The 24,492-nt window shown below is 49.0% G+C and overlaps 1 protein-coding gene across 2 annotated transcripts in view; it reads right to left on the reverse strand.

Moving 5' to 3' along the window:
- The window catches only part of TENT5C (terminal nucleotidyltransferase 5C), a 48,200-nt gene extending 26,470 nt beyond the window's left edge, over window positions 1-21,730 (reverse strand). For both annotated transcript variants that reach the window (XM_069635765.1, XM_069635766.1), the window contains exon 1: window positions 21,609-21,730. The gene's annotated coding sequence lies outside the window, so the exon portion shown is untranslated. The remainder of the gene's footprint in view (window positions 1-21,608) is intronic.
- Window positions 21,731-24,492: the final 2,762 nt, after the last annotated feature.

Raw genomic sequence — 24,492 nt, forward strand, 5'->3', positions numbered from 1 at the left:
GAAACTAGTGAAGAAGTCAGGACAGAATGGCCACATGTAAAAAGTCCATCTTCGTCAAATCACAAAAACCTACTTCTGTCCCCAAACTGTGCAAGGATGAGATTTGTGGTGGTTAAAACCACCCAGTCTATTGGGCAATAAGTGCTAAAAACAATGTTCATACATGGTTCGCCTCCTTTCCCCTGGGCTGGGAGGCCCTTCATCCTCTCAGGTACATGACAAATCACCACAGGGATAGGTCTCTTGGATCCTTATCCTACCCACTAGATACAAGTGGGGGATTCCTATTAGTGCCATGTTTCATTATTATTTTAGGCACACCGACTTCCACATGGGTGCAGACCCCAAACGTGCACTATAGCTTGGTTCACTCTCCTGTCAAACATTTTTTCACATGGGTGTGGCACCCAGGCTCGCAATATCCTTCAAGGTCCCAGACTCATTTTCAACTCCTTTTACCCCTTTGCTTCCCCAGCCCTCCAATGCCTCCTGGGTACCTAGTTTCCTTCTCTATAAGAAGCGGTCTTTCCCCAGCAGCTGTGATGTTCCGAGGCAGGTGAATAGGTAGGGCCAACATTGCCGCAGGCATTTGTTTCTGCACAGCTGTGGGTCCTTCCTCAAAGGCAGTATGCTAGAGTCTGGATTCCCAGAGGTATGCCTCAGCAACAGTCTGAGAAGTTATCACAGTTAGGACCATTAGAGATCTTACTCTGGGTTCATGGCTGTTTTTGGGAGAGGGGGTGTAAATTTTGTACTGTGGACGCACCGTCCTGGACCCCATGGGAATGCCTCTCCTTAGGGGAGAAGGGACGACATCCTCAGATTGACAGAGAAGGGGGCGTGGGTTAATGCAAGCAGAATGAGCCAACAAAAGAAAGATTTCCTTCTGCAAATGATTTACAAGACACTCGGAACAGACCAACCCGCATAAATGCAGATGACAAGTCACTGAAGAACCATACAGATGGTCAAACCTGACCAACAAAGCAACAGTTCAACCGCCCCAGCCCCACCTCCCCCCCCCCCCCCATATGTCTAAAATCCCCTCACGGCCAAGAGCTCAACAAAACCAATAAAGATTCAGAGGCTCTTATGACTTGGGGATACTGTTCCATAGTCTCAGGCCAAAGACAGCAACCTTTGTCTCCCCTTGAGACAAAAATGGACAGGAGGGAGGCGGCCGCAGTGAGCAGCAACTGACTCCTTGTTAGTCCGGTTGATGGTCAGCCAGGAAAGATAAGTACCATCTAATCACATGGGCAGAAACATTGCCAACCTCAATTCAGCGAGGCAAGATGGTTTCCCTCAAACACTCCCCAAAATGTCCTGTACAGCCAGCAACACCATCTACATTCCAAAACTCTGGACAGAAATGAAAAGTCCAACAATGACTCAACAAAGTACAGTAGCAGGTGAGTAACAAACTATCCCAATTATAGGAGTCGAGCAATAGGCCGAACATTCTGGAGACAGGCTGGGTCCACTAACAGTGGGGTAGTAATTTCCTTCTTCGGCTGTCGAGGCACTGTTCCTGGTAACTGGCGGGATCTCCACGTCTTGCTGCACAAGCATGCATTGGAAAAGGTCGTGTAGGTTTTAGGACCGTTATGTTTGAGCACATTATTGATCTCTGCCTCCAGCGCTGTACAGAATCTACTACAATCCCTGATCCATAGGTATGCAATGTGTCCAACCGGAAATTTACCAAAATGGACCTCTGAATAAGCTCAACACTTCGCCCTGTGCTAAAGACAACTCAATGGCCGAAGCAACATAGCTTGGCAAATTTAATGAACACTGCATCTTTGAATGATTTGCTACATTCTGGTTTGGCCTCAAGGAGATATTGTTGTAGGGCCAGTTTGACCGTTCAGCCCTCCCTTCTGATTGGACCAGTTTTGGGGCGGGGGGTGGGAGACTCCTTTTAGGATTAACCACTGTTTTGATTAGGCTTGAGGGGTACATTTATTGAACATATAGCCAAGCCATTCATACAACAGAAAGAGTCCTCACTAAATGATGAGGAATAGCCTCAAAATCTCTGGATTCCGGTTTACTCTTCATTGGTAAATTCTGGTCAGACCACAGCAGGCAATATCCGTCAGTGTTGCGCCATTGCCTATGATCATTAGCACATCCAAGCAATGACCTTGTGGGATGGGAGGTAGACAATGCTGGTCTAAAATATCCGATTCTCAGACATCACCTGATCCTCTAGCTAGAACAAGTGCAATGCCTCTCTGCATTTGCTCCCTACAAGGGTTACAAATGAAATCAGGTTACTTCAAATTAATCAGTGCTGTTGCACGCTTGGAAGCTGTGTGTACCAACAGTGGGTGGGATATTAGTTGGGTTTAAAAATACCACAATGCCTGATTTTAAGTGTCCCATGGCTAAACATAGGTTTGTCCAATTCTTGCAAGGCTCATATCTTCCCATAGTTTACCCATCGGGGCAACATAATAGCAGCCCCTTCTATCAGTGAAGTCCGGCACTTGAAATTACTTACCAGATCCGATTCTGCAACCCTGCACCGGTCCCTGCAGTCTGCCACAAAAACAAGCATACAAGGTAATCAATGGAGGGAGAATAACCGATGACCAATACACTGGAGATGAAGAGTGGCAGGAAGGGACAGCAGAACTCAAGATGCAGCAAGTGCAAAAACACCAGGGAGCAAGGACTGAAGCAGCCAGCCCAGTGAATTGAAGCAATTCCTCAAAGTAACCAGTCATCCTAGTTTTGCAAGAAGGATTGACGACGGTGTGTGGAAATGACAGTGGTGTGACGTTACACAAAAATAACCTGTGTGGTTGTGCTTTCTTGTTGCGCGTCCGAGATTTGAAAGTGCTGTGAAAATGGTCCAACATCTGAGAGGTTATTCAACATGCGCTAGTCAAGGTAAATGGGCGGGGTGAGCAGCGCAGGATGAGTTTGGCAGCCAACGGTTCAATTCTCCCGGTTCAATTCTCCTGCCAGGAATCATGATGCGAGTGCAGCACGCCGCTTACATTCATCCACTGTTATTTCACAAATGGCAGCGTCAGGAACGCAGCACACCCGCTTGCCTGACGAGCTTGTCTGGTGCACAAGTGCAGGGTCCACAATCATCGTACTACGCATGCAGGACGCAGCCACTGACAACTTCATACGTGTGTGAAAGCACTCATCTTCATGCTTGCTTGGCACCATTGTGCGTGAACTGGAACCCATCGTTCAGAGTTGCTGGTGACTCACCTTCACTGCCCTCCCAGGACACTGGAGCACGATGCAGTTATACAGCGCTTTCGCCAAAGTGCTTTACACAGAGGTAATTTGTGAATTGGTTTCTAATAACACAATAGACATCAGAAGACCATAAACTGCAAAAGGCCAAGCATAAAACATGTATGAATAACATTCTATAGACTAATTTAATTACTATAATTAGCGATTTGTGGCTACCTGCCATAAACCACTCACAACATTCATAAAAATCACGAGAGGCACCAAGATTCAAGGACCTCGAGATTGCAACAGGAAATGCCATGAGTGTAATGCCTATGGTGTCCAGTGTACATAAGATATTAAAGCAGGAGCGAACTCCCTAGCATGGAAACACCAAGAGTAAAGTATTGCGTTTTCCCATTACGAGTTGGAGTAAATTCTATATTTTAAAAGGTATCATGCTTTCCTCTGTACATTTTACATACAATGACGGCCCAAATCATACATCGGATCACCCACCTATCCCTCTTAGGGTGCACCATTCACTCATGCTCTTCACTTGCCAATTTTTTTCTATCCTTCTTGCATCTTGACTGGACCCCACAGCATCAACTTGCTGCAACTTGTTGATTCCGATTAGGAGGTCTGGGCATGTTGCTTCAGTTGGTGCTCATGGTTTCAGCAAGATAAACCCTTCTCGGAAACCACTGTCGGAGGAAGGGCCGATTCCAAGAAGAGCCAAGCAGGGGTGGACACATGGATATGCATTAGTTATTTGTATTTGTATTTGTTTATTTATAACGCGCAGACCAACAGGCCCGGGGGCATCAGGGCGCAATTTGTACAAGGTTGCAAGAAAAGAACATACAGGGAAATAAATTACAATAAAAGTATAACAAAACAGCATAATACAATGTTCATAATTACAAATATTACAGCAGGGTACAGTATCCCTAGGCTCCGCAGAGGGAGTATCCCTGAGGTAGTTGGGAGGGTAGCAGATCGGAAATCATGTAAGGGAACAGGTGGGCTGGGTAAGTAGGACAGATGTCTAACACAACTATTGCTGGTCAAAGAGCCAAGATTTGGTTTTATTCTTGAAGGTGTTGAAGGAGTCTTCAGCTCTAATGGCAGCGGGGAGGGTGTTCCAAAGTTTGGAGGCTAGGACAGGGAAGCTAGTGCCTCCCGCTTTTTGGAGCTTAAACCTGGGGGTAGTAAGGCAGTGAGTCTGAGCAATTCTTAGTGGACGGGCAGTGGAGTGGCGCGAGAGCCGACTGCAGAGATAGATCGGAGCCTTGTTGGCTAGGCATTTGTGCGTGAGGGCAAGCGTTTTTAGGGAAATTCTCTGCTTCACGGGTAACCACTTAAGGCTAGTTCTGGCTTCTGAGATGTGGTGGTTACGAGGGATGTTCAGGGCCGCTCGAATTGCATTGTTCTGGGTGGTTTGGAGTTTGGATAGGTTTTCTTGGCTGGTGCCTAAATATAGAGCACTGCAGTAATCTATTTTTGCCATGATAAGTGTTCTCGCTAGTGTGACGCTATTGTGGGTGGTGAGGAATGGTCTGCAGGCTGAAATGAGTTTGCACGTGTAGGCGGAGGTGGACCTGACTGCATTAGTTTGTCTTGACAAGGATAAGGTGGAATCTAGGTAAAAGCCTAGTGTTTTGGTGTCTTTCGAGACTTGTATGGAGTTGCCGTCTATGTTGAATGACTGATAGGATGGCTCAAGTTTGCTCAGACGTTGTGAAGTACCCAGGATAAGTAGCTCCGTCTTATCGTCGTTCAGACATAGCTGGTGCTGGGCCATCCAGGCTTGGATGACCAAGTAGACGTCATTGAGGGCCTTGGTGTCAGCAAGATAATCACCAGAAATGGGAATGAGTATCTGGGTGTCGTCCGCATAGTTGGTGTAGGAGACACCCAGATGATCAAGCACATCAAAGAGTGGTTTCGTAAAGATATTGTAAAGAGTAGGTGACATGCAAGAACCCTGAGGAACACCGCAATGAATAGGGGAGGGAGCTGCGGCAGCGGAAGGTGCAAAGACCCTCATAGATCTGTTGCTCAGGAAGGATTTGATCCAGGCCGCTGCGGAGGGAGAGAAGTTGGCAGCAGAGTGGAGGTGCCTGCAAAGGATCTGGTGGTTAACCAAATCAAATGCGGCGGAAAGGTCAAGGAGTAATAGCATTGCTAATTTGCCCTTGTCCTTCAGGACTTCGATCTGGGTTTTTAGGTCTAATAGAGCCGTTTCGGTCCCATGTCTGGGCCGAAATCCAGATTGTCGTAGACCTAACAGATTGTTTGATTCAAGGTAGTTTTGGATCTGCAGGTAAGCTGCCCGGTCCAGTATCTTCAGCAGAAATGGTACTGTAGTAATAGGTCGTAAGTTTGTGGGTATGCTTGGGTCAAGGGAAGGTTTTTTTAGTAGCGGGATCACCCAGGCGTCTTTAAGTTATGCAACCACACAAGCAATTTCCCCGAACTAGGCCGCCTGGTTAAAGCAAGCGTGGTGTGTGAACTGTTAAGCTACATGAATGACTGCAAGAAATCCTTTGCACAAAGTCACGCGAGACAGGCCGTGCAACCAGCTGCCAATGGCTATGCAGATTTTGGTCTTCACTACATGCCAGCTATTGAATGCAATGTTAACCAAAATGTATATAAGCTGTATGAACTTTGAATGCTTAGATCACTCCTGTGCAGACTTCGAGTGTGCAGGGAGTCATGCCCTGTCGTGGAAGGCTAAATTGAATAAATGGATGACTTTTCTCATTTGGTCCGAGTCCTATTGTTGGGGTCCCTTATACCAGGTTGTGGTGAGCAAAAGGTGCATCCTTAAACTTCAGAATCACTCCGGCCTCTCCTTCGCCCTGCACCCCACAAACAAGACTGCTATTGCCCTCACCTACTCTCCCCATCACTCCTTCCTTGGCCTCTAGAATGTCCCAACATCCTAGCCTCCATCACCCACAACTAACAAAAGCCTGATCTCATGAAAGCAACAGTAGCAGTTCGCCACACCGACTCAGTTACTTTAATAGGCGACCAACTCAAGTCCATCCACTTTACCAGCTCTCCATCTAAATCCTGTCCTCTTCTTCCCCGATCTGACCCACAAGTCACCTACCTACATCGGCATTGTGAATCCCTCTGCTGCCACTTGCTTTGACTCCCCAACTAAGTGGGCAGGTTAGTCCTGCACCATTGAATGTGTCCCTCTAAATCAGTCTCCAAGTCACTTCAACATTAGCTCCACCTTCTACTCTTCTTCAATGTCAAGCAATCGAAGGACTTACCTGAATTCATGCGGTTTATAGTCAAAGGTTCCAATACAAAAGGATAGAAGGATCAAAAAAAAAAAAAAAAAAAAAAAAAAAAAAATCCAAATGCATTTTTTTTGGGTCCCCCGCTAAAAAAAAAAAAAGTTTTTGGGGGAAATACCATTTCCTATATGAAACCAAAAAAAATATTGCATTTCAAAATCATGTATTCATAGCTTTGACTGGACACCAATTCATGCCTTTTCTATGGACCTTACTTTCACTATGTATGACATTTGACCAACAGTATTCTGCTTGCACATTCACATCTTCCAGTCCCCAGCCTTGGTTACCTCCGAGACTAACAAACATGCCTCACTACCTACAAGGCTGGTGAAAATGGCAATTAGCCTACAAAATCTCTTCACGCCTTAAATCTCTGCACTGGACTATCAAAAACACATCTCCCTCCACAATCACCCCCGCAAGTCTACCCTAATGACTTACTTACCTCTGGAATTAACACCCTTCAGCAGTGGCATCCCATCTTTACTCTCAGTCAACGACTTGAACCTCTGCTGGACTATATCCTGCCTGCTTCCAATCTGCAAATGTCAAGGCGCCTAGAAGCGGGGGAGGGGGGAAGACAGACAAGGATCTTACTAGGTCAGGGGAGAAGGAGATGGGGGCGGGGGAATTGGGGTTGAGGAGTGCATTGCACAGGATAACAGTAAAATAAGACAGTAATCACGGACAGTAGATAAAAGTGCAGCCAGCTGGTGGCAAGTTCATGGGTAAGTGCAGACATCAGGTGTCAAGTGCTGGTAGGGGACTGTAGGTAAACCGAACAGTCCCCTAGTGCAAGGGTAGCCAGGTAACCAGTGCAGTTATCGTCAGGAGATCAGAAGAGAAAGCAGAAGCAGAGAGGAAGATCATGAGGTGCTTCTGGAACCCGAGATGGTTCTCCTCAAGTTGAGAGTTAAGGAGGCTGTTCCAGAGGGAGCCCCCAATAGAGAAAAGATCTACAACCAATTTGTTGCTTGGAGAAGCGAGGGAGTGATCTACTTCAATCTAGCTGCCATAGCAAACACAAACGGCACTCCTGCAGGTCTCCACCAATGCTCACCACACCAACGTCAATACTCCTACTTGGACATTTCTGCAACTCTGCATTGTCGACAGGACCTTCAGTTCATAACCTTTGCCTGGATAGCCTCCAACCTGGAAGATCTTTGATCTCACAAAATTGGTCCCCAGCCCTGTTGGCTGCCCCTACCCCCTGGAACATTCTTTGGACCCCTTCTCTTCACCGCTGCCCTAGATTTCTCATCTTTGTTGCGGAGGAGCCACTGGCCACCTGGCTCAAGATCACAAGAGTTGGAATCATGTCCAAGGCCAAAACCTGTGGCAGCCACTGCAAAGTGCAGTTCATACTGCAAGGGAAGCCAAGATGACTCTTAAAGTGGGAGGGCAGGGTGACGACATCCTTGATGGATCCTTGTACTAAAACAGTACATTATTTTACTAAGCGCACCCCTGAAGTAGTGTCCACTTATGGCAACAGTTAGCCCAGTCTGTCACAGCATGAAGTCAATTAATGAACATGATGCAGTACTGGTGGCAATAGAGGGTCCTCAACTGCCCCGCATTACAGGCAGCTCATGAAAAATCTTGACAGGAATAAACTAGCATTCAACTAGAAGCAATAATCACCAACTGCGACACCCGAGCACAAATTTACCAAAAACCGACTCAACCCAGATGCGCTTTCCTGCCACAGTACTCTCGCCAACTGCCAGTAGTGAGAAAGCGCCAATTTTTCTCTTAGAGCTAGATTTTACCAGAAACACCAGCAGGGAGCTGCTAGTGACAGGAGCTTGCAGTTGGTACCAGATATAAAGATGCATGCCCAGAGCAGCTGCCAGGAAGGAACTACTGAGAAGTAAGAAGAACAGCAAGTTTGAATCCAGGCAATTCGGGATGCTACAGACCAACTCTGCTGCCTTAGTAATGCTAAGCAGCACATGCCCAGTGCCGCCTCCTGCCCGGTACCCAGCCTTGCAAAGGCTGGAACAGAGGTACATCATTGCCATTGAGACAAATTTAGTAGCACTGGCAAACGGTTTTGTAAATTGTTTAAAGAATGGTCGCAACTGCACAAAGTGAATTAACCAAATAGGCCCATGGGTAAAAGTGGCCCACACCAGCATACTGAGCCTGCGCTTCAGGCATTGCCCTATGGGCCAGTCTAAGCCTATCACAAGATACAATAATGTAAGAAGCAAGTTAACAAAACATGAGACAAACCAGCAATACGTAGAACAGTTTCCTTGGATGTTGAGGTGAGGGAAAGGTGAGAAGGGAGCAGGAGTAGTAAAAGGAAGAGGAACAAAATTCCAGTATGTGACAGTCACGTGGACCATCCGCATGGTGGGTGTGCGCTCGCCATCAACCTCTGGAAAATGTGTGGCACCAATCTGCACACTTTCCTTGCTCACTACACACCACACAAACAAGTGTACTCTGGGTACAGTCAGTAAATTAAAGCCAGCACTGCCTGCCCTAAACCTTTCCCAGGGAAAGGAGGGCTACACCGAATCCAGAGAACCCTCCAGCAGCTCCAGAACCGGTACCCATAGAGAACCTCATTTTTGGTCCCAGGTCCCTACCCAACCAGCCACACCCGCACTGCCTCCTGCAACCTTTATACTGGATTTCTTTCTGTAACCCTTCCAGTCCACTAGGGGTGTCACGGTATTAGTTTTATGACGGTACAATAACCTTCTTGCCAAATGACGGTATATCATGGTTATCACGGTATAGCAGGTGGAGTTATATTTTCTAAAAGGTCATACATTGTCAGATTTATCATCACAAACAAAACCAGGCACCCAGGGCCAGAATTGGGCTTTTCAACATACTTTCCACTGAAATGCCACCCCTTGCTTCCACCAAACATGTGTGGAGAGGAGGGGTGGGGGGAGCCCTGCTGCGACTGGCAAAGCAAACTGAATAGCTTTTCTTAAGTGGTCATTTCGGCTTTTAGCCCCCCCAACTGGCTACTGGTGAAGATGAACATGTTGCCATCTTGATAACCTGCATGCCACAGACCAATGGAGTCTGATGGTAGTATACGCTTGTGCGCATACACACATGAACAGCCTTTAGTTTACTTGCGGGCCAAAAGGTGTTCAGTAATCACGGACACGTTACACTTGGTATGGCAGCAGGGAATACCCACAGAGAGGAGTAAATTTCACACTGACATAAATTAATGATAGAACCAGTGAAATCCCCCATTGTCATGTTTAGAAAACATTATCCACTATAAATATATAAACCCCAAACCGCCAACCCAAAGTAAACCCTTTTCCTTCCTGGCACTGTATTTATTCTTCCTATGCTAACATATTGATTTTGTGTCAGGTGCGTGTGGTTTATGGAATGGCATTAAAAACTGCTCCAACTGAAACTACTTGGCAGACGGCACATCCAACAGTGCAAGACCAAGACTGCGCAGCACTTGCTTACTGCAGCCTTTCCAAAATCAGATTGAAAAGCACACTTAACGGTATAAACAATTGACGGTTATTATTGTTCAATTAAGTGGTTCACGGTATACCGTAATACCGTTACATCCCTACAGTCCACTTACCTGCACTTTAAGCCTTGCACTTGCCACCGTGGTGGCTGCACTACCAGTTTTTGTATCCCTTACTCAGCACTTTTCCCATCCCCTCTCCCTGCGTGTTCTCAAAGTCACTGGGCCTAGTAACATTGTGGTTTGTCCTCCCTTGACTCATGCTCTGAAACACTTGTGTATGGGTGCGGTACAAAGAAAATATATACCCAGCCAGCCCAGCAGCAAGTTTAGGTGGAAGGGTCATACTCTCCATACCCAAATCCAAGGACAAGGCAGCTGCCTGCAACACTTCAGGTTTGGGCCATTCGCCTTAAAGGACACGAGCCCAGTGAAGAAGCTGGGAGAACTGCACTGGCAAGCATCTGACATGCGCCTTAAAGGGCATTTGAGCCAGTCAAGCTGCAACTGACTGCACCCATGAACACCGCAGTTGCTAAAGTGACGCATTGACCAGTGCTTCAGAAATGCTGACCAGCACAGAGAAAGCCTGAGTCGCTGTGTAGGCCAGCCTGTAGCTTTTCAGCTTCACTAATCTAAAAGCCTGCTGCCTAATACCCACAGCTCCTTCTTGGACACTGCAAAGCACCCTGAAACTGACAACCCTGTTGAGCACCAAACATTCGCAGCACAAGGTACATTGTGGTTCCATCTCCATGGTCCTTTGCAGTAGGCCCCTAGAGACGTTTTAAGACCCATTGCTCCCTTTGTGCTGAAACCAAGAATCCCTGAACCGTTAGTTACTATACTGACTGCCCCCTTGTCAGCATCCAGAAAGCATTCCCTTTGAAACTGTCCTTTACCGGGTGGGTTTATGTTGTAGTGTGCTAGAATAAATTAAATGTATACAACCTTAACAGTCCCTTCATGGTAACTGTATTTTCGCGGTGTTGCAACTAACCAACGATCCACAACCTTTAGCAATAGGCCTACTGTTCTTTCCAGGTTTCCTGGACAAGGTTTAAAATTGTTTGCAATCTGTTTGGACCCCTTCTGGTGTACTAGAGGTGTGGGCGGATTGATGGTTTAGAAACATGTTCTTCCCTGGACCACTGGTGCCCTGTAAATTGATTGTCACAAGTGGGACAGAGGTGCTGCTACACCCCACCTGTACATATGGTGGGGAGCAGGAGCATACGGCTGTTCATGTCCTGACCCAGACAGCTGTTCTACAGCCAGCAGAGCCGAACCACACAGCAACATGCTGTCCCGACAGGAAACCCAGAATATATACAAAAAAAAAAAAGTTATGCCACAGTAAGAAAGGGCTAGACTTGGTTGCCCCAAAATGCCAGACTACGCAAGCAACACATACTGGCTTGAGTGGCATTTGGAGCAGTTAGCCTAGCCCTTTTGTACCATGCATGATGTTCTTCTGGGCATCTAGATCAATGGTTGTGGCAGTGCTTCCGTCTTGCATAATGTGCAAGTGCTGCTCATCCTACAGCAGAATGCTGCAAAGGCAACTCAATCAGGTTAAGTGACTTGCTAGGAGGTTATATGTTTACACACTCCTGTAAACCATATGCCTATTCCTGCTCCAAAATGTCCGAACCAGAATGGGTACAGGTCCCTTGCGTCACTTGGTGGGAATCTGTCCCTTTAGCAAAAATAAAAACTGCCACCTATTGATATGCAGAATTATCCATTTTGTTCACATTTGAAGACCACCGTTGAGTCATATCTGGGGGTGGCGAATAGATGCTTTAAGAATTGATTAGATGGATAAGCAGGTTTCCTTTGGCTTATATTCTATTAAAGCTCAGTCATCTTAAAAGTACCCCCTGTCCCCCAAAGAAAAATAATCAGGAGAATTTCCAAAAGCTAAGCTGGCAAAGTAGAAAGGTGCTGTGCGTGTCTAGGAGTCGAACACAAGGGCAGCATGGTGGTCAATACTTTTTTTCCACAATTGGGGGGCGGGGGGTTGGAGGAACCCATATCTAGCCCTACCTCCAAGAGGTGTTCCCTGCCTCAAAGCTAGCTAACGAAAGTGGTCAGAGTGGTCAGGGTGGTCAAAGCCTAACACCTTAGTTAAGTTGGCTGCTGCCCTGCAGCCTGGCTTTGCAATAAGATTGTTGCCCAGAGCCAGTGTTACACAAAGTGGGTTTCTTTGAGAGCAGACCACATCTGCTACAGGGTAAATTAGCCTGGTTCTCCTTCCAAGCGGTGCTGTGATTTCTCACTTGCTGTGGGTCTCAGATCCCATTTCCCCCTTTGTTCACACGCTTGCCAAGTAGGGTACGCAATGTCATTTTGTTCCTCTTTCAACACGCTAGGGGTGTCATGGTATTGGTTTTATGGGGCATGATAACCTTGCCAAATGATGGTATATCAGTTATTGCAGTATAGCAGGTGGAGTTAACTAATCTTAAATATTTCTTAAAGGCCATACATTTTCAAACTTGTCGGCATGTTTTTAGATGATCCTCCAGGAATATAAGACAGCTGCAGATTTGGTCTTTCACGGCGCTCACTTGTGTTGATTGCCATGAAAGAGTGAGTAGTGGAAGTGTTAAAATGCACATTTTGAGCAATGGGCTTGCTGCTCAGTCACAGGTCAATGCTTTGAAAAATTGGCCTCGACCTGCATTATTTTGCAACCACATGGCATGGGCATCATGACCCCTTGCTGCGAACAGTCATAAAAGTTTGTTTTGATCCCATTAACAGGGAGAAAAGTCACTCATGGGAGGTCCAAAAACCCATGCCATTGTGTTTCTATTGTTATAGCCACTCACCGAAAGGTTGTATATTTACCAAATCACTATAGCTTGTTAACCATCTGCCTGGTGTATTATAAATGTCTGATGTGAGTTACCACTGACCATGTAATCCTAACAGGACAGGGCGCTGTTGAGATTCTTGCAATACATGTTCATTTACCTCTTAGCGATAGTGGCACAAAAAAGTGTGGTACAAATATGGCCTAGACCAGCACATCACCATTTTCCACAGGTCTGAGCCCATTAGGACCCTTGCTGAGAAGGAGGAATGCCTTCATGGGTGACATCACATATCTAGGATACACCTGAGAAATCTCACCCCCATTGCTCTGGATACTTCCAAATTGAATGTAGAATCTGTCCTGCCTGCTCGAGTCCAGCGCCATATGCAGAAGGCATGTGAAGGATCAAGCGAAGCAACAATTCTAGTGCCAATGTGTGAATTGGCATGAGAACAGTTGGGGGGGTGGCAGTACTACTACAAAGCACTGATAGGCCCAGTTCATACAGTCTAATTTGTGGCCATGCATCAGAAGGGAATCCAGTTCATTCCCCTTTGAATTCTGGGATGTGTAGTTCCCATCTTTCAAATTGGTGGGAAAACTACAAGGCTAATCTTTAACCCGACTACTGATCAGAGAAAGCAGTCACTGCATCAAAGCTGCTTTTACTAATGTGGTCTCGCTTTCCCTATGCTCTTGTCTGCCAAACGCCACATCCCACTGTGCAAGATCTAGAATGCCCAGCACTTGCTTACTGCAGCCTTTCCAAATCAGATTGAAAAGCTCACTAATAGCTGCAGGCCCTAAATACACCAATGTGGCGGTTATTACAGTTCAATTAAGCTGTTCATGGTATCTAGAATGGTATACCGTTATACCCCTTTTTCAAACACAGCCTTGGTTTACTCGTCCTGCCAAGGTCCGAGTGTCACTGGCACATCAAATTTGTGTTCCTCTTGAATATATGGAGAGCACTCCCCAACCTGGGTCCCAGACGCCCCCTTCACGTGCACAGTGTTCCTTTATCCAATCTCTTTATTCCACAGCACTGGTATACTCTACCAGGTCTGCGAATGCCACGTTTCCGCACAGTTTGCGATTTCCCCTTGCGGTATGCCTCTCATGGGTCCCAGGCCACTTTCACTGCTAGGCCCCAATGGACCACAGACCACCGTCACTTCACACAATAGTATCTTGGGATATCTTCCTTCAGTCCACTCCTGCCAAGGTCTGAGCATACCTTATACTTGAAATGTTTGCATTTCCCCCTGTTCCAGGTATTATCTGTTGGGTCCCAGACCCTCTGCTAGGGCTCTGGCCCAGTGAGTATTCCTCCTTCACTTTGCTCAATCCCCCGCCCCTCCGTCTCCCCAACCTTTGCACCTGTAGGACCTTTGCCATGTTGGATTGCTGTGGATCTCTTGGTCTGGGAGGGGACCTTGTGTGCCTCTCCTGCAGTTCACAACTGATTTGGTGTCAGCGTAGCAGCTCCAGTAACTGGTAGCTAAATGTCCTCTTTTCCAGTCAGCCACCTGTGTTTTAGGTTCATATTGAGCTCAGAATATAGATGCCATTGTTCTCTTGCCCCACTGCCTTTGAATGACAGCTGACCAATCACATTGTCACAGGCTAGAGTGCCTTCGTACCAGTTAGTAATCTTCATTACTCGCACACTCTTCCTCATCCCAGTACGGTATGTAGGGCGAGTGGAATGGTGGTATCACAACAGTACATTGTGGCACTTGGTGGAGGTGTAAGAATGATTTTCAGGGAAGGTCGGAGGGTGAAAGGGATCCTGTGTTTTCCCTATGTAGTCACTGCTCTCAATGGGTGTAAAGACCGGAGGAGGGAGGGGGGGCTGTACTTCTGCTCTCTATGGTAGAGGAGAGGCACAGAGGACCCTAGCCAAGATTCTCCATTATTGCTACATGGTCGAGCAATCAAGGCCTAGCTTCTCCAGAGGGGATGCAGGCTGGTTCTTGTACAGTGTAGTCCCCAAGCCACCATTCAAAGGAATGTCCACACACTATTAGTTAAAACAGTCTTTATATAAGTCCAAGGTTATGTACACTATCACAATAATGCACTCTGTGCTCAGAAAATCTACAATGGCAAATATATACAGTGATACCACAACTCTTATCAGATTTCATTAAAGTGCATCAACTATACTCTGGTCCAATGTCACAGATCACTAAAAGGCAATAAACAATAGACGTAGGAGGAAAGCAGCTGGTTAGAACAATTGGCAGAATACTGGTCTCTACTGTACACAGTTGTGTGGCGATCCCCCACCTGGGCAACCTGCAAAGTAAAGATCTCTCACAAGCCCAGTCCATATGTTGTTCTAAAGCCTTATTTCATTCTATGTTTCTACCACACCAATGTACCTGGAATAGCAGAGTTTGTCGATGGATCCTTCTTGAACGGCTCCCTTTAAGGTAGGAGCCATGGATCATCGAGATCCCATGGGGAAGAAGGGTTGGACGACAGTGAGGTGGCAGCTTCATTGACGATGGGAGTGTTGGCGTCCTGCAAGGAAAAGGCATGTAGGGCACCTCATGTGACAAAAATTCAGGACCGGAAAGAGATAGTGTGTCGATTTGTCAGTGTCTCTATGGTCGTCAGGTGGCGGGAAACCCACCAGTGGATGCTCCTTGGCCCGTCGGCGGCCTAGACTTCCTCCGGCAGGTCAAAGCAGTCGACGGTGCAGGGGAGAGCGTCCTTGGATCAAATGTTACTTAGGCAAAGGGAGCACGGCAGCTCTGGTCAGCAATGGCGGTGGCTGACAACAGTCCGGGTGCTTCTTGGGGATTCCGCGGCAGTCCGTCTCCGATCGACAGCCTGTTGTAGATCTGTCTACCAGGAAGCTTTGGCAAAGATCAGCTGGTGCACGATGGTCCCTCAGGAAGAGGGCGCCTTACCAGGTCCTCTCTGGGTCAGTCCTTGGAGACACAGCAGCTTTCAGATCGACGAAGTAGAGCATTAGCAAGACTTCCCTTCCAGCAGGGCTTCAAGGTTAAGCTTCAGTTTTACTCTATTTACTCTTCAGCTTCTGAAAATGAATTCTAGCAGTGAGAGGCCCCCAGATATACTAGTGGATCTCCCATTCATTCTGATGGGACACTCAGGCAACCAATTGGTCAGAAGGGCATTCATGCAGGCAATCGGGTGCATAGTACATTCAAAACAAGTTGTGTATTGGGACAAGTACCAAGCCATTCAACACTCCACACTGCATTCATACCAGTTTCGGGCAGGGCTGTCTCAGTCATTGTGTCAAACACCAGATAATAGACATCCACAACAGAATGTGTATTCATCACACACTCCATTCACCAGGTCCCACCCACAGGGTGAACCCACAACACAGTCACTGGAAAAGCTCCAGCCAGTCTGGCCTGGACTTCACAACAACACCATATAATGGAACTTCCACCCAACAGCCAGTCAGGGGGAAGGGACAGAGTCAGGGCTTCCCAAGTCCAGTTAACAGGCAATAGAAAGCAAGAGGCCACATGGGCCGTCTTGTCTCCTATCAGGAAACAGATTCTAGTGTCAGGACCTGGGTATCCCAAAATGGAGGATACTCAGAGCACCTGACAAATTCAGCATGGAGCTGCCACCAGCCCATACCCTGCTCTGTGGGCCACACAGGTGCCCAGGGTTGCACCCCCACCAATGGGTGCCATGGGTATCCCATGGTCTGTACACCAAACCCAAAGAGCTGCACCGCCAGGAGTCCCACATGAATTCCTGTGCAGAAAACATGCCAGAACACATGATAAAAACAGTAAAGGGCAAGGATAGGGAGGCCCTGTCCCTCCGATGCATTTCCAGCATCACAATGGGGTCTTCACTCCCCCAAGAGATTCTCCTGCCGAGTAGCAGCCCCAGGGAGACATCAGGTAGCAGCCTACCACCCTGGCCTCATGGGAGCTGAGGGGGGGGGGGTCTAAAGCAGCAACTATCTCCAGAATCAGTTCATGAAAAACAAAATCCAGATACAAGGCATATGCTTTAATGGGACATGTGGTCGGGAGAGGTGGTAGTGTCTGCACTGGAAACAACCTGGGGTGAAATCCTAGTGGCTGAACACGTGAGCAAGTAAACTTCTGGTCTCAAAAGCTTCCAGCGGGGTTGCGTCGGCCCTCTTAAAAAAAACAATTTTTTTTTTTTTTTAAAGTGAATGGACGCTGTCCACCTACAGTCATCCTTTACTTGTGCCCCGAAATCAACACAGGCACTGAACCAGTGAAAATAGCCCCTCCATTCTGCAGGGCAGCAGCCTCCTGTCTCACCCTGGGTAAATCTACTTGCCCTCATTTGCACTCCTCGCCCCCCTTGTTTGGCTTTCAACCATTGAAAGAGTACAAATGTATAACTCCTAGAAACATGATCGGCAAAAAAAAAAGTCATTCCCCCACCTTGAATGGAAGACCACAAATTCAGTAGAAGGCAAAACATGTCCTGTTGATTTTCATGACAAAAAGTCTTGTCTGAAAGGTTACCCGTTAGCTTCATGTATAATGTGAAAAGTATCGACCCAATAGCCGCGTTACAATGTGTGTTAGACATGAACATGAAAAGGCAGATGAATCCGTTTTAAACTGTCCTGGAAGGTTCATACAAGTTAGGCAGCGTGCTTTCAAAATAAAAATGCTCCCACTTAAAGGCTCTGAAAGTGATGAGCAGTACTTGGCTGCCTCGCGGTCCATAGGTACACCACTGGTATACGAATGCCCCTGTAACTAGTGGTACAAGCTCAGCGTAACCTTTGCAGCCACTGATGCTGGCGTGGAGCAGTGCCAACGTCACCAAGTCCAATGGTACAGCCAGGCACAAGGATGTCCGCAGCTTTGTCGCATTTGTACAATGCCACCAATGCTCACGCTTTAAATGACAGCTCGACGTGAGTCTCCTCGCCACAGCTCCAAGAAAGGGTCCCCCGCCCCGAGTGCTCGTAATCTCCCAGTTATAAATACAAACGACAAGGTAGGGTGCACATTCTGGACCTACAACGTGCGTGCTAGGCAAGTGAGCAAGCAGCATACCTGCCGAGTGATGCCCGATGCTAAGTATAGGCTGTGAGCAGAGGCGTTGCTAGGGGGGTGGGGGGGAAGGCTAAGGGGGCTATAGCCCATGGTCTTTAGGTTGCTAGCCCCCAGTCCCGACAGTTCCAACATCAGCGTAGCCCCGGTTCTTTGAGACCTAGCAACACCCCTGGCTGTGAGCCCCCGTGGTGGAGGAGATTACATTACCAGGAAAGCTGCACTGAAACAAACCAATGCTCCCACCGCTGGAGTGGGGCTGGCATGCGGGCAGAGCCTAGCAGAACTGATGTGGCCTATTCTAACACCAAGCAACTTCACCCTGTCAAGGCCAACTCCATGCACCACCGAGTGCCAGCATCAAATGGCAGACCAACAATGACCGACCACCATTCCAAAAACACCAATGCATTCTAGTAGAGTCTACCATATATAGTAATGAAGTCACTGTCCCATACATGCATCTGCAAAGATATGTCAGAACTGGTTTCAGCCTGTCGGTAGACCCCTCCTCCACCCACATGCACTGTTGGAAAAGGGACAGATATTTCATCAGATCAGGTTTTCCAGGCAAACCTCCATTGGGTCCAAATGGATCCGGAACGGCAAGAACTTCCACCCAGTGGAACCATAGTACACGTGCGAAAAAGCCCGCGCCCTAGCCACATGGCTAACAGCAGGAATACCTTTTCTGGGATACTTAGTTTTGCAACTGCCTTGGGAATCGTTTTAAGAACCATACTGCTGCGGGAGCCTATTAAGAACATACAAAAAGGCCAGCAGAGTGCAGAGAGCCATCGGGTAAAGAGCAGGCTTTCTACCAAACAGAAGGGAAAAATACTACACGTGCCATGTAATGGGGCTAGAGGGGCATACAAACCGCTTCAAGCACTCCCTGGCGGAGCAATTCACTGCACACTGGCTAGCTCAGAAGTGACGTGTGTGTAACCATACCCGGGCAGGTTTAATCAGACGCCAGGCTCCAAAACCACTGGGAGCCTGAAAACTAAAAATAGAGTTCTTGCAAAAAAGGTGGCGAGTTTAAATAGCTGAAAGTAATTTAACACTGCCCGTAAAGTTGACAGTTCAGCCACTCATCCGGTCCAGCAGCAGACAGCGAATGAATGAAGAGTAGGTGTGCAGTCGGACCCCATCCAAGATCATATTTCCCACAAAACAATTTCCCCTTCCCAAAAATCCCCAATGTTCAGACCTATGGGACCCTAATCAGCCGATCCACTCCACTATTTGCATTAGGTGTTGCCTAAATTTCTCGATCTGTTGGCCACAACACACGGCTCCTGAGAGCCAAGTACACACGCACAATGATCACAACTGCTTCCATTGCGCAATGCAAGAACCAGTCTAGCATCATGCACATGCCCGCCACCTTGATCCCCAAGTGGTCTAGAACACACTACATTGGGCTCCCATGCAGCACATATTACAATAAAAGGCGATAGGGACTCCATGATGGTGCAAACCTATGCGTGTGTTAATGCCTTTTGCACAAGTCAATAATGGCTTTATATAGCAGGGCCATCCCCCACAACCCCAGGATCCAGGACATGGATGCAATGGTTACCATTCCACTCAACCACAAAAACAATTTTTTGAAACACAACATTTTATTGGAGCAAACCAATTGGGGCGGTCCAGCTACATAAGCAAAGCAGTGTCCTTAGCAAACTTCTAAGCTAGTCCAATAGTTTTCCAGGCTTGAAACACTCGCAATGCAATACGAAGTAGCAGACATCCTTGACAAGGAGTCTCAAGTGTCCCTAAGGGGGAGTCAGCGCCTGTCGTCCAAACTTGGCTTGAGTACAGCCCCCTGGAACCGTTCACAGCCAAAACTACGGGACACAGGAAGCACATTTTACAATACAAAGGCAATGTAGGCGCTATGCTGGTGCACATAATGCCGTGTGCACGAGTCAATGGTCCCTTTAGATAGCACAACCTGTATCAGATATTGAATGCCAACCAGCACATGAATTTATTTGATACCAGTAGGAGGGGTGTTCAGTCACACCTATGTGATGGTATGGTGCAATAGTTCATGCAAGCAGCAGGACAGAATTAGAGCCCCGAGAGTCTATGGTTACAATTTCCTGCAATCGTCTTAAGTCACAAGCCTTGCATACCCACCGCCTTCCATGTCGTCAATCCCATGAAAGCAAAATACGTTTTGCAGCACACGTTACAGGCCATCTTTGCTGGCATTCAAGCCACCACCACTCGCACGTGGTGCCTAACCAACTCCCTCTCGAGTACATTAGGAACTTGCTAACATTTAATTTTGCAGGTAACCTGCAGCAAACAACCCCTCGTTACATTCCCTTATAGCACCATTATGATGCAACCACTCCACATGAGCCTCACCTTTCGACAAGTGCTCCCTGAGGCATGTTAAAGTGGTCCACCTGCACGAGCCCCGACATCCTTAGTGTGACCTGGTACCTGTGGCAGCAGATGCAAAACTTACAAGGCGGCGGTGCTTTAGGGCATCAAGCAAGCGATCCCGAGGGGAGGCTGGAGGGGTCAAGGCCAATCAGTCCATTATTTGGCATCCTAGCACATGTGCCACCCGAGGGCAGCAGATCATCGGGGTCGCCAGAGGGCACAAAGCAGCAGCTGACTAGCAGGTCAGCAGTCTGTACTGTCTACAGAGCCACGCCCCCTGCTGGATGCTGGGGCTGCCTCCCTTTCACTGGCACTGTTCCATTCTTCCTCATTGTGCCCTGCTGCAGAGAGTGGCCGGCAGCACGCCTGGGTGCTGACCAGAGCACATCCCGTGATGGGGATGGGGATAACATGAATCTCTGCCAGGGGGCGTCCCCTGGGGGTCTCATGCTGGAGGCTGCCAGCCAGATCGCCCAACAGAAAGGAATACCCCAAGCACCAAGGAGTCTGGCCATCTCAGGCTGCCCACGAGATCAGCCCCCATCCAGATACGCGAAGATCGAGCAGGAGTGGAGTGCCAATCCCTGCACCCGCCTTGCAGCATTCTATAGCCCGCACATGCGAGGTGGTCAGGGCTCAGCTACCCTCACAGCACCCAGACACGGGAAGCAGAAGGGGCAGCACAGGACCTGCACAGCAGTATAGTGGAGAGGGTGTTGCTAACCTGGCACTGGTCTGGAAAAGGCACATGGGGGGGGTGGGGTGGGAGGGGCACACAGCGTGGCAATGATGCCTTAGAACATTGGCAGGTGACAGAGGGGCTATACCAATTAAGATGACCCCTCCCCCACCATATGATAAGTCCCTAAATTCCTTCCTTTAGGTTTGGCTCGGCGCTGACCTCACAGGTGCCCTAACTGGAGGGGGGGGGTTGGGATGTTCGCTGAAGAACCCCCCTAAACTCTCGCCCCCTATCCCCACCGTGGTAGAAAAGCGGGTGAAGTCAATCAGTCGCCCCCCACATGTCGTTTGCGGAAAGCACGTGGAAGAGAAGGAAACACTTGCTCCAAAACTACACACGTGAGCGTGGGGGCAAGAACAGGAATATGATGTGGGGGTGGGGGGTGACGCGTAGCTCAGTGGAAATAGCTTTGAAGGCAGCTGGTCACTTTTTTTGGCCTTTACCAGTTTCCCTTTATAAAAATAAAAAAGTTGCAAAACAGGCACACAAACACCACCCCCGCCCCCAATAACTCCAGACACAGTGTAGAAGCCGTGCAGCTGCAGCCGCGGCACGCAGGCAGCGAGCGAGCCATCTTTACCTAGGGGTGTATAAATAAAGCTCCAGAGGCCGGGCGCGCATGTAGCAGCTGCAGCAGCTCCTGTGACTGCGACTCCCACGCCAGCAGCTGATCCTCACTGACAGCGGAGAGAACGGGCCGCGCCGCGCTTAAATGCGCGACGTCAGAGCCGCGTCACCGCCTGACGCACGCACTCCTGGAACCCTCCGCCGGCGTGCTGCGCGCCTGCGCGCTGCGCTCCGTGCGCCTGCGCCTTGCGCTCTGGCCCGCGTGCGCGGAGCCTGGCCTGCGCACGCCCCATGGCAACGGCGCCAGGGGGTGGGGAGCGCTCCGCCGAGCGCCCACAGTGAGTGGGGACTACTTAGAGCTAGCATGACTCAGGCTGCCCGAGAGACTTTCCAATGGAGAGGTGCCAACATTGCAGCTTGCCTAAAGGGGGGGACCCCCACACAAGTTGCTGCTCTTCCCGGTAAAAGGGTGCCAAATGCTATAGTACCTCACACACTGAAATGTATTGCAAAAGTCTAGAGTTCTTTCAGGTGTTCCACACCACTAAACACGAAAATACTGTTATATCCGCCCTACGTCCCGCAGCGCGGTGACGTAGGGCCTCTTAATAAAAGCCCCGCCCCCGACAGTGGGAGGCAGTTCCGGGCGAACCCAGCACAGCGTGTGGGTGTCTCCTTTTGTCCGCGCTGCTGCCGATGCCGCGCCCCAGGCCACGCGGCCTCCTGGACCGGTGCCAGCCCCACGTGCGGGGCCTCCCGAGCACCGGTACATAACAATGGCGACGAGGAAGTGAGCGAGCAACCACGCGCTCTACATCACCTCACATGCGGACGCCACACGGATGTCCCGCACAAATTTTTGGACACCCGGTGGGGGGCCACCGAGACCACGTGACCCCCACCCCAAAAAAAAAAAAAATGTTTTTTTTCTCTCGTTCATTCCCTATCCAAAAGGGGCCGAGAATTTTTTTTTCTCTCTTCGTGTGCTTTTCCTCCTGCATGGCGCACATGCTACAAGGCGCCCATCTGTCGGCGCACAAGTGCCAGGGGGCACATTCACCGCGAAAGAACACTCCTCAATGCAATGTGCGGACGAACTGATGAGGCAGGACGACATCAGGCCAGCACGACAGCATAATCAACAGACCGAGGGTACGTGACACCATGGCCGCTGGGTCATCAACTCCTGGACCTTCCACGCCGTCCAGGATCGCGGCAAACCTGTCGATGGCGTCGCCACCACCCCGCTCGCTGGGCAGTTCGTCGACGTTGGTTCAACCTTTCGACCCATTCACCGACCCGTCGTCCAGTGGACCCAGATGGCAGTTATGGCTACAAAAGTTCGAGATGGCCATGGAATGCAAGGACATCACGTCATCCAGAAAGATGAAAGCTCATCTGCTCCTCAGTGTGGGCGACGAGGTGCTACGCATCTTCAACTCCCTGAATGTTGATGATGGCCAAGACGCGTACCTGAGTGCGAAGGACGCCTTAACGGCACATTTCCTCCCGCAACTAAATCCAGACTATGAGACTTTCATTTTTTGCACGACTATCCAGGCCACTGATGAGACTCTAGACGCCTACCACACGAGGCTGAGGAAACTGGCCATGTCGTGTGAGTTCATGAACACTGAGAGGGAGATCAGACGACAAATCATAAATGGCATACATTCGGAGAAGCTGAGGCGTCTCGTACTCAGTGAGAAAGGCATCCCTCTACAACGCATCCTGGAACTGGGTCGACAGAGGGAGCTTGCCCACTTCAGGGCCGCCAACATGGAAGCGACACTACAGAAACTGCAGCCGCCACTCTCAACAGCGATGGTCGCCCAGATCTCCGACAGACCATTTACGAGAGGTGAAAGCGGCGGCAACCACACCCAGAACAGGTGGCAACCTCGAGTACCAGGACCCACGGAATGTGGGTGGTGTGGTGGTCAAAGACACGGAAGGCGAAACTGCCCGGCGCAAGGCACCACATGCGGAGCGTGCGGCAGGAAGGATCACTACGCGAAAGTGTGCAGATCAGCGAACACGCCACTGCAGCCCCCACAAGGCACTCAGGATAAGGGGTCCCAGAAAAAAAAGAAGCAAGCCAGCGCAAGGAGGGTCGCGGTAGTCAACTCCTCGACGGAAGAGGAAGGCGATGATCTCTCAGCCCTACGGCAAACGGCAGGCATGGAAAGCGAAGGAAAGGGCGGAAAGGTATACCTGGTATCCGCACTGAACCAGGGGCCAGTACCGCCGAAAAGAACCGCCAGGCGACGAAAATGCACAGTCTCCATCCAAGGCCAGTACGTACAGATGACCATTGATACGGGAGCCTCGGTAAACGTCATGCCAACCAGTGTCTTCCAAACTCTTACACCACCACCTGAGCTCAAATCTACAGACACTCATCTATTTGCCTACGGCAGCCGGAGACCCCTGCCAGTCATCGGGAGGTTCCGCACCATGCTTGAACATGACGAACAGAAGGTGTGGTCAAAGATATATGTCGTGAAGGCGGGGATCGAAAGCCTACTGAGCGGAGATGCGGCTGAAGATTTGGGCGTGGTCAAATTCATCTGCCACATTGACTACGCAGCCGAAGTCGAGAACTTTCTCAGGCAACCCCCCAAGCTACAGAAGGGGAAAGGCTGTCTCAAGGGAAAGACTATCAAACTACACATTGATCAATCAGTGCAACCACGTGCGGTGAGACACCGGAGGACACCGTTCCACATGAGGGAACAGGTAGAGAAAGAGTTAAAGTCACTGGAAGCTGCCGGAATCATTGAAGAAGTCACAGGACCAACACTGTGGGTCTCCCCGATGGTGGTCACCAGGAAGCCCAAACAGCCCGGAAAAGTCCGGATCTGTATTGACATGCGTTTGCCCAATGCAGCCATAAA

Source organism: Ambystoma mexicanum, chromosome 7p, assembly GCF_040938575.1.
Source record: "Ambystoma mexicanum isolate Mex_15411 chromosome 7p, UKY_AmexF1_1, whole genome shotgun sequence".
Taxonomy (NCBI): Eukaryota; Metazoa; Chordata; class Amphibia; order Caudata; family Ambystomatidae; genus Ambystoma; species Ambystoma mexicanum.